At 36.5% G+C, this 14,049-nt stretch overlaps 1 protein-coding gene across 2 annotated transcripts in view; it reads left to right on the top strand.

The window, feature by feature from the left end:
- MGAT4C (MGAT4 family member C) overlaps positions 1–14,049 on the top strand; it is a 321,451-nt gene that overhangs the window by 295,174 nt on the left and 12,228 nt on the right. The window lies entirely within an intron of this gene.

Raw genomic sequence — 14,049 nt, 5'->3', positions numbered from 1 at the left:
GCAAATTATATAGTTGTGTCCTTGTGACCTGAGTCACACAGCACAGTCTAGGCAGGACAAACAAGGAACTTAACCTAGGGATTTAAACCTCATGCATCACTACATTGCCATCAAATGATGATTCATGGTCAGACTTTTGTAACCAGCATGTATGAATTGAGTCATAACCAGTATCTTTTTCTATGTAAATTCTTTGTTTGCTCTTTGTCATAGGCAAATGTGTTATTCCTGCTACACCTCAGCATAACTGATAAAGTTATTACAGAGTACAGTACAGTCCTTCTGTTCTTATATTTTCATATTTCACTAAGGCAGACTGACTCACTAACAAAATTATTTGAACTGTATGGTCTCCTTAAATGTCTTTACCACAGTCAGTGATCTTTGATGTCTTATTGAGGTTCATCAGTGAATGCAGAAAAAGAAGAATTTCCTTTTTACATTTTTTCTAATGCTGATAAATCAAAAATGTTGATAGCCTAAATTTGAAATACTTCTTACAGAAATCTGCAGCAAAAGATATGGTTGTTACTTTATAGAATGACTGTATAAAATGAAGTGCTGAGGTAGAGTTAAAAAAAAAATCTTAAAAATAGCATTCATCATATTTTTCTCTTAATGGGTATGCCATCATACTTGTATATGCTAATGTTGTTTCTGCTACTCAAATAAAACACTCCATGCAGTGTTTCAGCTAACAGTGAGCAAACCCAATACTTTACTATGACATTTCTATTTTAGTTTGCATTTTACCTCCTGTTTGATGCAGATAAATTCTTTAGCTGTGCCACATTTTTCCTCAAGATTGGGCAGATCAGTGAGGGCCATAAAATATTAATCATGAAAGCTTAGAGAATTAGATGTCTGTGACTGTAGGTTTGTTTTGTTGGCAAATCTTTCTCAGTCTAAACTATTTCTCCTTTTTTTAACTCCAACAGAAATGATGCACTGTAAAAAGCATTATGTCTGTTGAGATTGAAATATTGAGGTTTTTCAGACCAGAAAAAGGGTCTGATATTTTTATTTAATGCTCCACGTTTATTTAAGAATTTTATAGGTGTTTTAGTAGTGTTGTTGTCAAAAGCAGACCTGATTCCCAATATTCCATTTCTTTGATTTCTCCAATTATGACACTGTCCTGCAAATCACATGGAGCTAGAAGAAAGGATAGAAGTATGGAGAAAGAAAATTACAGCTTCTTTTGTAAACTTGTGCCACTACAGGGAAAAGCTTCTTAACCAGGTAGTTGCCATGGCGGGTACAATGTCTGTTACAAGAGAAGTTGTTGAGAGACCTCTAGTTTTTGACTAGGCCTTGTTATTTGGGGCTTGAAGAGGAATGGGAAGTGATCACTCCCTCTTCCTTTCCAATACTTTTTTTTTAACCTATGCATTTGGGTCTTGCTCACATTTTTGATACAGGTATCAAAACTTCTGTCCCAAAGGTGGAGGACAGAGTGAACATTTTCTTTGATTGAGACGTATTTTCTTCTATCTTCCTTGTTGCACTGTCTTGTACTTCTTTGTTTATTTCTGCTTTAGTTAATTACTATTAACATGGATTAGTGAAATAGAAATAAGTCTAAGGCTGAAGAGGCAGCCATTTTTTTTCAAATTAATGTTAGCCTGTGCTGGATAGATTTTAATGAATTATCCATAAAGCAGCATAAATGGAAATGACCTGACTCTGCAATGGACAATAAAAGTCATTAGACAAGAGCAGGTCATGCTAAAAGTTCTTGAAAAACAATAAGCTGTCTGTAATTATTAGCTTGTGACAATATGGATTTTTACATCCTTGGAAAATTAATTGTATAGCACTAAGAAATTTTGCATTTTTCCTCCTACTTTTATCGTGCTGCTTGTCATGTTATTTCCAGTTTCCTTTGCTTACTACTGTGATGAGATTCTAACAATGTGCTTCAAATAAAATTTGGAGAAAATGGCTCTACATTTCTAGACTTCTCAAAATCTACAGCAATATCTAAAGACAGGAGTCACCTTACCTAACTTAACTCTTGAAAAAGTGGCGTACATGGAAAGAGTTTACCTATTTAGAGCATCTTTCTGAATCAGCTATCTTAGCATATATTTGATTACTTTATAATGAGTACCTGTGTAAGCAACATGGATTATATGACTAATGCTTAGGTGACTAAAACCAGAGGATGAATTCTCTCCTAATGGTTGAAAGCATTGCTGCTTCTGCTCACAGTACTAACAACCAGCTTCAAGGTACTGCCTTCAGAGCACAAAGTGTGGGAGACAGTGACACAACAATTAATTCTTGGTTTTATGCCTTGTACTACATTACTAATCCCAGTCTGTCTTTTTGATTATCCTATAAAAACCTTGCCCATCAAAATGGCTCATTAAATGTATACATCCACCCACAATAGGGACTCAAATCTCATGATCTCTGTCTCAGACTCCCTCAAATTCACTATCCAATATTGTGTCAGTTCTGTCAATTTCTACAGCTCCTTGTAAATCAGGAATTTGTCAATCCTTCACTCCTTGAGGTAAACCCAGGAGACGCCAAATTTGATGATGTTTCTGGGCTCCACATACATTTTTCTTACTGTCAGTACCTTCACATGTGTGCTGCTGATGGTTTGCTTAGAGTATTTCCAAAAGGCATAAGAAGTGAGGAGTTTCTGGTGAGACAGAAGCAGGACAGTCTGGCACTCTACTGGAAGTTCCATTGTTGTGTAACACTTTCAGGACTATACTTTCCATTCTTATAACAAGACTTTTCTCAAAATCTTAGAAAAGGAATATAAGTTTCAAGACTTGCTGCTTTCTGGAAGACACCCTAATATTCTTCTTGAGGTGACCAGAAACCCTGTTGTACAAACACTTCTGTTCTGTGTCCAATGTGCTTAACAGATCAGAGCTAAGGTGGCAGTGGTGGATAAGAACACTAATCCATGATATATAATTGGTGTCATCCCTACCAAAATCTCATTTTTTTAACCTTGTCTTTCATCTATTAAAATAAAGAAAAAAGGAAAAGGAGCTTTCTTTTAGTTCAGAGTAGAATGAAACACCAAGTTATATATTTCACAAACACAAGAAGAATCAAGACGTTTACTATGTCATGTTGGCCTTTTTCATAGTGTTAAATTAAATCACACATTGCTCAGACTTTCTAATTAACAGTATGTTATGTGGAGGAAGTCTTTCAGTAATTAACCTTTCAGTTAATCAAAGCACATTTTCTGCTTCTCTCCATCTTAAATCTATTTAATGTTGGGGTTTTTTTCTCCCTTCATTTCTTATCATTTACTTTGTGGTCTAGATCTTGCCTTTGAAATACTAAGATCAAGTCCCCGATTCACAGCCATCAAAATTCTAAGTTACACGGTAATATAACAGAGAAGGGTAAAGCCTATTTTAATTCTAATCATTTTGACTTAAAATATCCGTTTTAGTATGATAGAAAAATAACTTACATTAGCCATTTTTCTTGGTTGAAATAATATTCATTAATAACGATATTCTGCTTTTCAACATTTATTCATTTTAGGAATGCAGAAGTTTGTAAAGGGAGACATAATTGCTGCTTATGTATAGAATAGAAGTTCATCAAACTGAAAACTGAGCTCACATATCACCTGCAGATTTTCTCTTCATTTACCACAATGTTTCAAATTCTTAAGCATTTCTTAGGTTGTAATTTTTGTCATTGTATTCTGTAAAAATATGGAGTCATTTATAAAGAAAGTGCTGTACAAATACGAGGCTTCCAAGCCAACATATACAGATTTCAAAGCGTAAAGAGGTCAAGTAAAAATCTCAGAAATAATTGTCTGTTTAATAAAGTAATTTTAAAAACTGTGAACTCTTTGAAAAATATAGTTTTCTCCAGCAAAGAGCATTTTTTTTCTCTCTTATAATCACTTAAGGAAGTAGAATCATGTATTTCAACTTGACTACATGGAAGAGAGTAATTGCAAATAGTCAACCTAAGTGATCATGTTTTATCAATATTTTTGCTGAATTAACTAATTATTACCTCATGCATGTGTGTTTCCATATTTTAACTTACATAAACTTAGAAAAGCCTACAAATAATCTTCTAAACAGAATATGTAGTGACAGGACTAAGGGGAATGGATTTAAACTGAAATTGGGCAGGTGTAGATTAGATATTAGAAAGAAATTATTTACTGTGAGGTTGGTGAGGCACTGGAACAGGTTGCCAGAGAAGCTGTGGATGCCCCATCCCTGGAAATGTTCAAGGCCAGGTTGGATGGAATTCTGAACAGCTAGGTCTAGTGAAAGGTGTGCCTTCCCATAGCACTAATTTAATCTAATTTTTGAAATATGTTATATTTTTGCACTTCTTTATATGTCATTGCACACTCTAAGCCAGTATAAAAACACAAACTGCATTGTCATGTAGTTTAACAGAAACATCAAGCAATAGAAAACCACTCTGTACTTACTGAGCTACAGAACGTGAAATATTCAGGCAAAATAAACAACAGAAAAATCCAGGTAATGTATAATATGCAATTTATTTCTAATCATCTTTGTTTCTGCAGATAAACTAAAAAAATTAACTAAGCTCTTTACTGCACACAAATTTGCTGGAATACCCTTCTTTTAGGCAACAAACCAACTTTTCAAGTATCATGTTAAAGTAATGTATTGACATAGCTCAGTGGAATCACAGAAAGATGTTATTTCACCTAATGATGTTACAAGGTTATATCATGGTGATGTTATATGATTTGTACAGTCAGAGGTCAAAAGAACATTAAAAGCTTAGGCTGATACCTACAGTTCAGATGTATTAGAAAGTGACGCAGAAAATGTTGGCTTTATAGTACAGTCTCAATGGTTAGTAGAGCTCAAGCATTCATTGGTATAAAAATTTTAATAATATTGAAATTCTTCTACTTCTCCTAAGCCCAAGTTTAAAAAATATACTGCATACATCCTGAGCCACTATTAGATACTATGTCATACTGAAAGCTGATGACACCTAAAACCATAACTACGTCTGGCTTTTGGCTTCATGCTCTGGAAGTCACCAGGAAGAGTGGAAAGAAATCACATCATTTTCCATGTAACTTTACAGCTCTTCTTGAAGTGTCTACTTCCAAAATTCATGGTGAAGCATTAAAAATATCCCAAGCACAAACATGCAGATATTTTGCCAGCAAAGAATTCTAAAAATGTTCTAGAACATTAACCCCTCATATATATAAGTATATAAGTATATATATAAGCCCCATATATATATATATAAGTGTATATATATATATAAGTATATATGTATAAGTCCCTCATACATAAGTATAGTAAGCTACTATACTTACTTCAATCAAAGACTGATGACAGAGACAGAATTTTTGACTTTTCCCCTTCATTTTTTTTCTGTACTTATTATCAGCATGAAGGATTCATATAAAATTAACAACCGTAAACTTAAAACAAAAGAAGCAATATATCTACCTGATTTTCCACTTGCAGTCAGTTCAGTCATTTTCCTCTAATTTACTATAGTTATATGTCTGAGTCACATATTTCCAATATACAAATACAGCAAGCCACTCTGTGCTTGCTTGGCTGCGTTTGCAGATATGTTTAGTCCCACTTCCCTAATTCACACACAGAAGAGCCTGTCATAAAACTTGGTTGCTAAATATTTACAATTGAAAAATATTGATCATCAGCAATACTGTGAATAATTTTTTTCCCAAGGACATTGTGCCTGCAGTTGATGAAGATGCATCCATGGTCTCTAGAGCTTCCATTAAAAAGCATATTCTCACACAGCTTGCAGCCAGAAAGCAGGGCTTCAGCATGCAGGAACATATCACTTGTTCCAGAAGGCAAACATTGTAAATAATGAATGCTCCCCTTCCTCCTGCTTTCCTTACCTTTTATATCTGAGCTGACATCATACGGTACAGAAGATCCCTTTGATCAGTTTGGGTCAGCTGGCCTAGTTGTGTCCTTTCCCAGGATTTTGCCCCCCCCACCCCCATCCTACTAAATGCTAAGAGGCAGCTTTGGTGCTGTGCCAGTGCTGCTCAGCAGTAGCCAAAAAACACTGGTGTGTTTTCAGCACCTTTCTAGCTACCAATGCAAAGAACAGCACTGTGGGGGTTGCTGTGGGGAGATGAACTCCATCTCAGCCAGACCCAGTATGTACGTTGAACACCCCATAATGTGTTGAAATGAAACAGCTCTCTTGACTTAATGCCCTGCTACTCAGAAATCTTATTCCACCTCAAATAAGTTTCCCCATTAACACAACTTAAGTGCATGGGTCCACTGTGGCTGTTAAGCCCTTTGAAAGTTATCTCTTTCAAACTTCATATATCCTGCAGTAAAGCTACTAGGTACCTACTGTGTGGCATACAGCTAATAGTCTGTCTGCTGTGTGCTGTACTGTGATGAATCTATTGAATGGAAACTCTAGAAGCACCAAAACCATGTTCTGGGTAAAACCAGGGGGAGAAGCGGCAGAGTCTGATACCTGGAGTCAGAGAACTGGTTTGTGAAATGCACAAAGGGAACTATCTTGGGATAGAAAACCACCCTTAAGATTTTTAATGGAGGGAAACTTGCAGCAGTCTACTGCAGACAAGATGTGCCAGCTATAGTGCACAGATGGGGATGATGGAGGGTTGGCCTTGTGTTGTTGTAGAATTAAGACATTTCTGAGGATAGGTGTAAGTCTGTGCTGTAGTTTCATGTTTTGGAGATAGAGAGAGTGGCTTATTGATTATGTGCTGTGCTTAAAAAGGAAGCAAAAGGAAATTACTAAGGGAATATGAAAGGAATTCCTCCCTTTGTGTATAACTGAGTATGACATCTCAAGGTGTTTTTGTAGCCAGTGAATAGAAATGGGCATTTTGGGGGCACAATCATCTGATGTATTTTAGAAAGTAGTCTTTTAGTGAGATGAATCAAGGTTTAGAAATACTTTTCTTCATTGGCTACAAATGGAGACAAAGCTTAGGTGTCTGTGTTTGGCCAAACAAATGTAATTTTAAAAAAACAGTGAAGCACAACTCCAGTGAGCTCTCAAACAATGGGGCATACATCCAATAGACATATCACCCAACAATCAGTAATGGAGCAGTAGCCTGAAAGTATCACCTGAGGAACTTTGTGCATCTGTCAATGAAGTTATTATGCGTTCTTCTGTTGTAGTCATTCCTGAAAGCCTTACTTGAAAAGATGCCATATCTCTTTTCCTTGAGGCTCACAAAATCTATTTACATTGTAATTCATTAGAAAAACATAGGGTACTGAGATTTTATGAGCATTTACAACAGTTTTTCTTGCCAGCGCTGAGTTAGACTTTTGAATTCCCTGAGCTCTCACTGGTGGTGAGAAGCCTCTACAAAGTCTGATTCAGAAGGATATTGCATGGTTGGTGCTCTGAAGGAACCAGTTTGAGCAAAGTGGAACACGTCATTACATAAGACTCACCATTAAACTAATTTCTGCATTTTAGGAGCTATTCAAAAATAAGAAAGCAAGTGTACCTACAAGGGGCAAATCGAAGAAATTATGTAAAATATAGAATAAAAAGCAAATTATTTTTAACTTGCCATGGAGATTTTTTTTTCTGTTCTTTTTGTTTTCACTTTATTTAAGATGCTGTGGATATTCTGGTTGTTTTTCTTCTCAGTAAAAATGCTACACTTACACAGGTCCAGATAAAAGTGTAACTTATCAGTTGGTCTCATTTGAACTTTACTTGCAGAGAAATGTAATTTTTTAGTGAAAAACTCTTTTATAGTACTTTCTTTCTCCAAAACTCTAAAATTCTCTTTTCTTTCCAAATGATACTGTAGCGGCTGGCATTGTAAAAATGAGATAAAAGAGATGTTGAAAGTGCACATTTAGATTTATTGATGTTAATATAGTGAGAAATCCCTTCCTGTCCATGTGTTGAATTTAATTGAAATAACTGGTTTATTTATTAGCCTTATTTTTATATATTGATATGATTTAAGACACATGAAGGAGTCTTCAGTCACTAATGTGGGAAAATATTTAATAGCTTCTTCAGAGGAAAAGTGGATTGGAAGTTTACCTTAAAACACTCAAGAAAAAACCATCAAATATATTTATAAAAGATTTATCCAGCCTCTGATACTAGGCTCTGATTACTTAACAAATTATTTGGAAAAATAAGGAATTAAAAAATATTTTTGTAATAGAAACCTCAGTAACTAATGGTGTTTTCTTGCCATGGCTTGATTTTATTTATAATAACTGAAATATAGAATAGCGGAAAAAGTAATTTAAGACTTTATTGATCATCAGGTTTGACATGTGGTAAGGATAAAAAACCTATTTGGTAGCTGACAGGTTGACTATATTATCCAGCTATTTTGTTGATAGTTTTTGGGGTTTTTTTCAGTTTTGCTTTGTTTTGATTTCAAGAAAGGCAAGGGGGAAAGTTTTTTTAATTAGGTTACAGAATTATCCTTGACACAGCCTAACAGATACCACCAAACATAATGATACTAAAACATAAATTGAAGCTAGAAATAAAATGAATTCAACATCTCCCAGAAAAATGAGAAACTAATCTGCTGCAAGACAGAAGTAGTGATGCCCTCTCCTTCTCCAATGTTCCTTTGAATAATGGTGCATAAGTTCAATGAAATCAGGCTTCAGCTGCTCACTGAATAGCAGAGATTTCCACAGGCACAGGATTTGGAGAGATGTTCCCTTCTCTCCAAACTAGTTTTACTTGACAGGTCACAGAGATAAAGGGTAGCATGGCCGTGCTCACTGAAAGCAGCTTTAGATAAGTCGTTGTGCTTGCAGAGATCCCATGCTACTCAGCTTCATGGATCTGAAATGCCTGTTAGTTTGGCATGAAGCTATTCACCCAAGGTCTCCTTTAACTCTGCCAAGAGCCAGTTTTATGAAGTCTGTGGGAAATCAGATGATTAAAGTTGAATTCATCATCATTGCAATTGGAAGCTGCTAGTGCACCTGGTCTGCCTCTCTTCTTTGAAGGATTTATTCACAAGGGCTCTAAACTAATATTAACTCAGAAGGCAAAAGCAGTGCCGATACTGGTAAGAGAGCTATTTACCCCTTCCACTACAGATCCTGCTTATCTTCCATGAACAAATTGCCTTAGACTACAGGATAACATCGCAGATTTTAGGTACCTCTAAAACCATCTTCCTTCCTTACACAGTCAGCGTCAATTAATGTAATTGATCAAGGTCAGACTATTCCGTAAATAACACAGTCCACTCAACAGCAAAAATTATTTTAGTTCTTTCTTGTTAAAAACCAAACTAATGCAATCAAGGCTGCTGTGTTTTGAACTCAGGAACAGTTTCAGAGATCTACTTTAGGTTTCTGCTAGTTACTCTTACTGCAGAATCAAAGCAGAAGATGAAAAATTTTGGATGTATTTTGTCCACACATTGGATTGCTTCTGTTGAAAATAAATTATAAAAAAAATATGTTTTGGATGCAACAATAGATGAAGACACAAAGCATTCAACGAAAAAACAAACAAATACAGCATTTTGTAAAGAATTTGTTTCATCTTATATATGGTTATTCATCAAAATTTCTTGAAGAATTGTTGGTCACACATCTATCCATAGTTTTCTAAGCCTTCTCTACCAAACAAGTTATTTTATTGACCAGGAAGCTGGTGCCTGGGTGCTCATTGAAAAGTCTTAATGAAATTTTTGTCTTAGAAACAAATTAGTAGTATGGCCAGTAAAAAAAAAAAAAATCTGGCATTTAATTTTCTACTCTATTTTACATTATTTCCCAGGGGCACCATGGCCTTCACAGATACATGGTTTTGTGCAAATATCCAATTATATGGTAGAATCTCATGAGCTGGACAGTTGCCCCTTAAAATATAGCCAACTTTCTAAATGGACTTTCTTCCTCTTCTGAAAAAGTTAAACCTAGTCGAAGTAGATGTTAAAGGACCCAACCATGCAATTAATTAAAAAAAAGAAAAAGTAATAAAAATATTTGGAAGTTACCATATAAAAAAAGTTACTTTTTGATCTTGGCAGTGTCCCCCAAATTCGTGTCATTATGTAACCTCTGTGAAGCAATATGAAAGCATACCAGGTAAAAACATCTTTCAATAATTGACATAGGCCCGTTCTATCCAACACCAAGGGTATCTCCTCAGAAGTGAATACTTATCACAAAAAATGACACTCGTTCCTAATGAGATAAAATCTTTCAGGGTTGTTCATCTCTGGTGCTGTCTTCTTACAAGCCACAAACACTGTGAAGCAAGAAAAGGATGGAGAATTATTTTCACAACTCAGTTCCTAGAACCCCCTTCTAGGGTTAAGGTTGCGTCAAATGATAGGTTGAAATTAGTCACATATATGCAAATGCAAGGAGGCTCTTTGGGGTTTTTTAGCTGAGAGGTTTTGCTCCACATCAGGTTTACAAATAACTAAATGATTGTGGACGACACAAAACTGAGAGGAGTGGCTGATATGCCACTGAGTTGTGCAACAATTGAAAGGGACCTTGACAGGCTGGAGAATTGGGCTGACAGAAACCTCAGGTGTCAACAAGGAGAAGTTCAAAATCTTGCACCAATAACAACTCCTTACATCAATATATGCTGGGTACCACCCAGCTGGAAAGCAGCTTAGCAGAAGAGGACCTGGCAGCCACAGCTGACAGGAATTTGAAGAAGAGCCAGTAATGTGCCCTTGCAGCAAAGACTGTGGGGAAATAACAGAAAATTGGCAAGGAGTATTGTAAACACACACTCAAGTGACTTACAGCTGGGGTGTCAAAAAACACATATATCATATTAATTGCTGTTTAGCCTTGTGTGTTTGACAAGCAGAACATCTGTGTTTAGATAATATAGGCCTGTGATAGGCTTAGAGACACCCTATCAAACATTCTAGAGATTTATTCTCCGCTGCAAGAAAGATGAAGGACAGTGGTAAACTATGCCTGTGCAAACCCCTGATAGACAGGCAAAACCAGCAGGTTCAGTGACCCTCTAGCATGGACCAAGCTCTACAGTGTTTGGAGCTCTGTTTGTATGCCTGGGTCCTGTTTTGAGGATCCCCAGCTGGTGGAATAACAAAAGTAAATGTACTCTGTGCATTTGGTTGATAGTTTTATGTTTGTTCCTGCATCCTGCCTGTGCTGACTCACGCAAAGGTAAAAGGTATCCTGGCCTCCTCAGACAAAGTACTGCCAGCAGGTCAAGGGTTGTGCTGTACTTGGCTCTGCTGAGGCCACTCCTAGAGTGTTGTACCCAGTTCCAGGCTCCTCACTAAAGGAGAGATATGGACATGGCAAAGAGTCCAAGGAAGGGCCCCAAAGATGTTTAAGGGACTGGAGCATCATTGCTATAGGAAAAGATTGACACAGCTGGGAGAGTTAAGTCTGGAGAATATGAGGCTCAGAGAGAATCTTACTCTGTATGGGAAGACCTGAATAGACAATGCAAAGAAAGCAGAGCCAGCAGTGCCCAGTGACAGGACAGAGTTAATGGGTACAAATTGAAGCACAGGAGGTTCCCTCTGAACATCATTTACTGTGAGGGTGTCAGAGCACTGGTGCATGCTGCCCAGACAATGTGTGCATCTCACTCCTTGCCTATATTCAAAAGCTGTCTGGATACAACTGAGGGCACCTGGTTCCAGGCAGCACTACACAGACCTGGAGAGTGGAACCGATGACTTCTAAAGGTCCCTTTCAGCCTCAACCTTTCTGTGATTTTGCAGTTCTCTGAAAAAGCCACTCACCTTTCTATTATGTGAGGCTACAGGGTGTGCTGATGAGAAAACCATGAACTGATTTCATCAGAATCTCTTTTCATCAGATGAAACTCTTTTCATGAAGATTAGTCAGCTTTGGTCAAACATTTCTGTTCTTTTTTTTTTATCCCCAAAAGCTGTTTGTCTCAGTGCAATTCTATTAAAGCAGGGTTATCCATGGCACTTGACAAGCTCTTAGCTCTAAACCTTGAAGGCTGTGGGACATTGAGGTATAAGTTAACACATGTAGGAAGGGTTGCTGAGACATTAGCTCATACAGTCTGTGCTTTGAGTGAAGGGACTGAGAGCTGAAGTATCTCCACACCAGGATGTCCCTCCAGTTTGTTCTTGCTGGTCCCTAATAGACACAAGGAATTTAGCCATAGCTTCTGATTATCCATAGCTTCTGATACTCATAGCTTGTCATAATCCTAGTATTCTCATACTGTATAAATGTAATGTGTGACAGCTATTCATTAAAGTTTTATCTTCTGTTGAATCTATCTATACTTGTATCCATGTATTCCTTCCATTAATTCATAAGTCAATGGATAAAATCTATTAGGTATATATGTAACTTAATGTATATCCTTACCTTTCTAAAAATTCTCTTCTCTGAATGATGCCCAGTGCTATTTCATTACACAGGGTTTCTTCCTGTATTTCTGATGCAGACTTATACTCCACTCATGTATCTCTAAAAGCTTCTAATCTCACTCTCCTTGGATATCACAGCTACCTGTTTCTTCCATCTTGATGCCAATGCTGTTTTATTTTACTCTCTGCTTTGTGGAGCAGAAATTCAGGGTTATTTCAGGTTTCTTTCTTTGTTTGTTTGTTGTTGTTTTGTGGGGGGTTTTTTTTGGTTTTTTTTTTTTTTTTTTTTGTTTTGTTTTGTTTTGTTTTTTTTATCTTCCAGGCTTCTTCCACATGCCATTAACTTACTGTCTATATAGTTTTTCTAAAACTCACATTTTACACTACAACTCAGTTGATAAAATAAATGTAGTATTATACAGCCATCCATCCAATGATGGATTAGATAGTGGTGTACCATCTAAGTCAATGCAACTCCATACGTCATAGTCATCTCTTCCCCTTGATTAGATTTGACTCTTCCACGCCAGAAGAAATGTGTTACATTTTGCTCAGAATGTTACAGCTAGAGTTTTTGACTCCATTTTATATCACTCTGAAGCTGTCAGACAGGAAAGACACTTCATCCACCAACACCTGCTTTGAATTTAAGCTCTTTGTTTTTCTGCATTGTTCAGTAATTTGCCTCAGCTGAATCATCTGTTTCCTCCCAAACTCTGATCCCTTTTCCAAAACTGTTGGGGTCTGTATATATCTGTATGCTACATTAGTGTTTGAAATAATCTCTCACTTTCTGTGTATCAAGGATAATGATGCCTTTCAAATTCTTTTCTAAAACCTACTTCTTTAGCCCATCCTTTTTTCAGTGTCACTTTTGAGTAATCTGCCTCCTTATAGATCTCCACTTTTCAACCTCCTGTATCTAGAACCTAGATTTCAGACGATATAATCATCTTCAAACCATTTATTTAAGCATGTGTAGCTACACAATCTATTTACGATTAGTTTAAAACCTGAGTTCCTCTGGATTTTTTAGCCTCATTCAGCGTTAAACTTTCCTTCAAACTAGTTTTTATTCCCCTGCTGCCAGTGGCAGCGAACATCCTGCCTGTCAGCCTTAAACATTTTATGTGTACCTTCAGGCTTTCAGTAAGGCAGTGAATCTGCCTGGGAGTCTATCTGAGCCCAATGGAATTGCCTATCCATTACAATTCTCTAGTACACTACCCTCTGCAGCTCAATTCTACATCAAAATTTAGGATTCATTTTTGTTATTCTTGCATAAGAAAATCATGGTACATGCAAAATCTAATAATAACCATTTAAAAAATCTGGTCTGTTTTGGGGCTTTTCCCTTTTTTATTTTTTTTTTTTTTAAGAAATGTTTCCTCTGTGACTTCATAAAGATAAGTGAATGTAATTCTTGAGGTATTGTGTACAGCCTTCCAAAAAGAAAAAAATGAAAAGCACATTGGACAAGCATTAAGAACATCCAGTTAAGCAGTTCAGTAAGTGGTAGAATGTTATATCACAAAACTGAGGAATGAAGTGCCTGCTTCCGAGTGTCTCTATCAAATAAGGGATTGCAATAAAGTTCACAAGGGTTTTAATAATCCAGTCATATTTCTGTATTATCTCATATAATACGTGTGGCAGTGGATCAGCTCCACCTCCTGGAA

The sequence above is a fragment of the Passer montanus genome, unplaced genomic scaffold (assembly GCF_014805655.1).
Source record: "Passer montanus isolate IOZ18808 unplaced genomic scaffold, ASM1480565v1 scaffold17, whole genome shotgun sequence".
In the NCBI taxonomy this organism is placed as follows: domain Eukaryota; kingdom Metazoa; phylum Chordata; class Aves; order Passeriformes; family Passeridae; genus Passer; species Passer montanus.
This window is presented reverse-complemented; position numbering and strand designations above follow the sequence as displayed.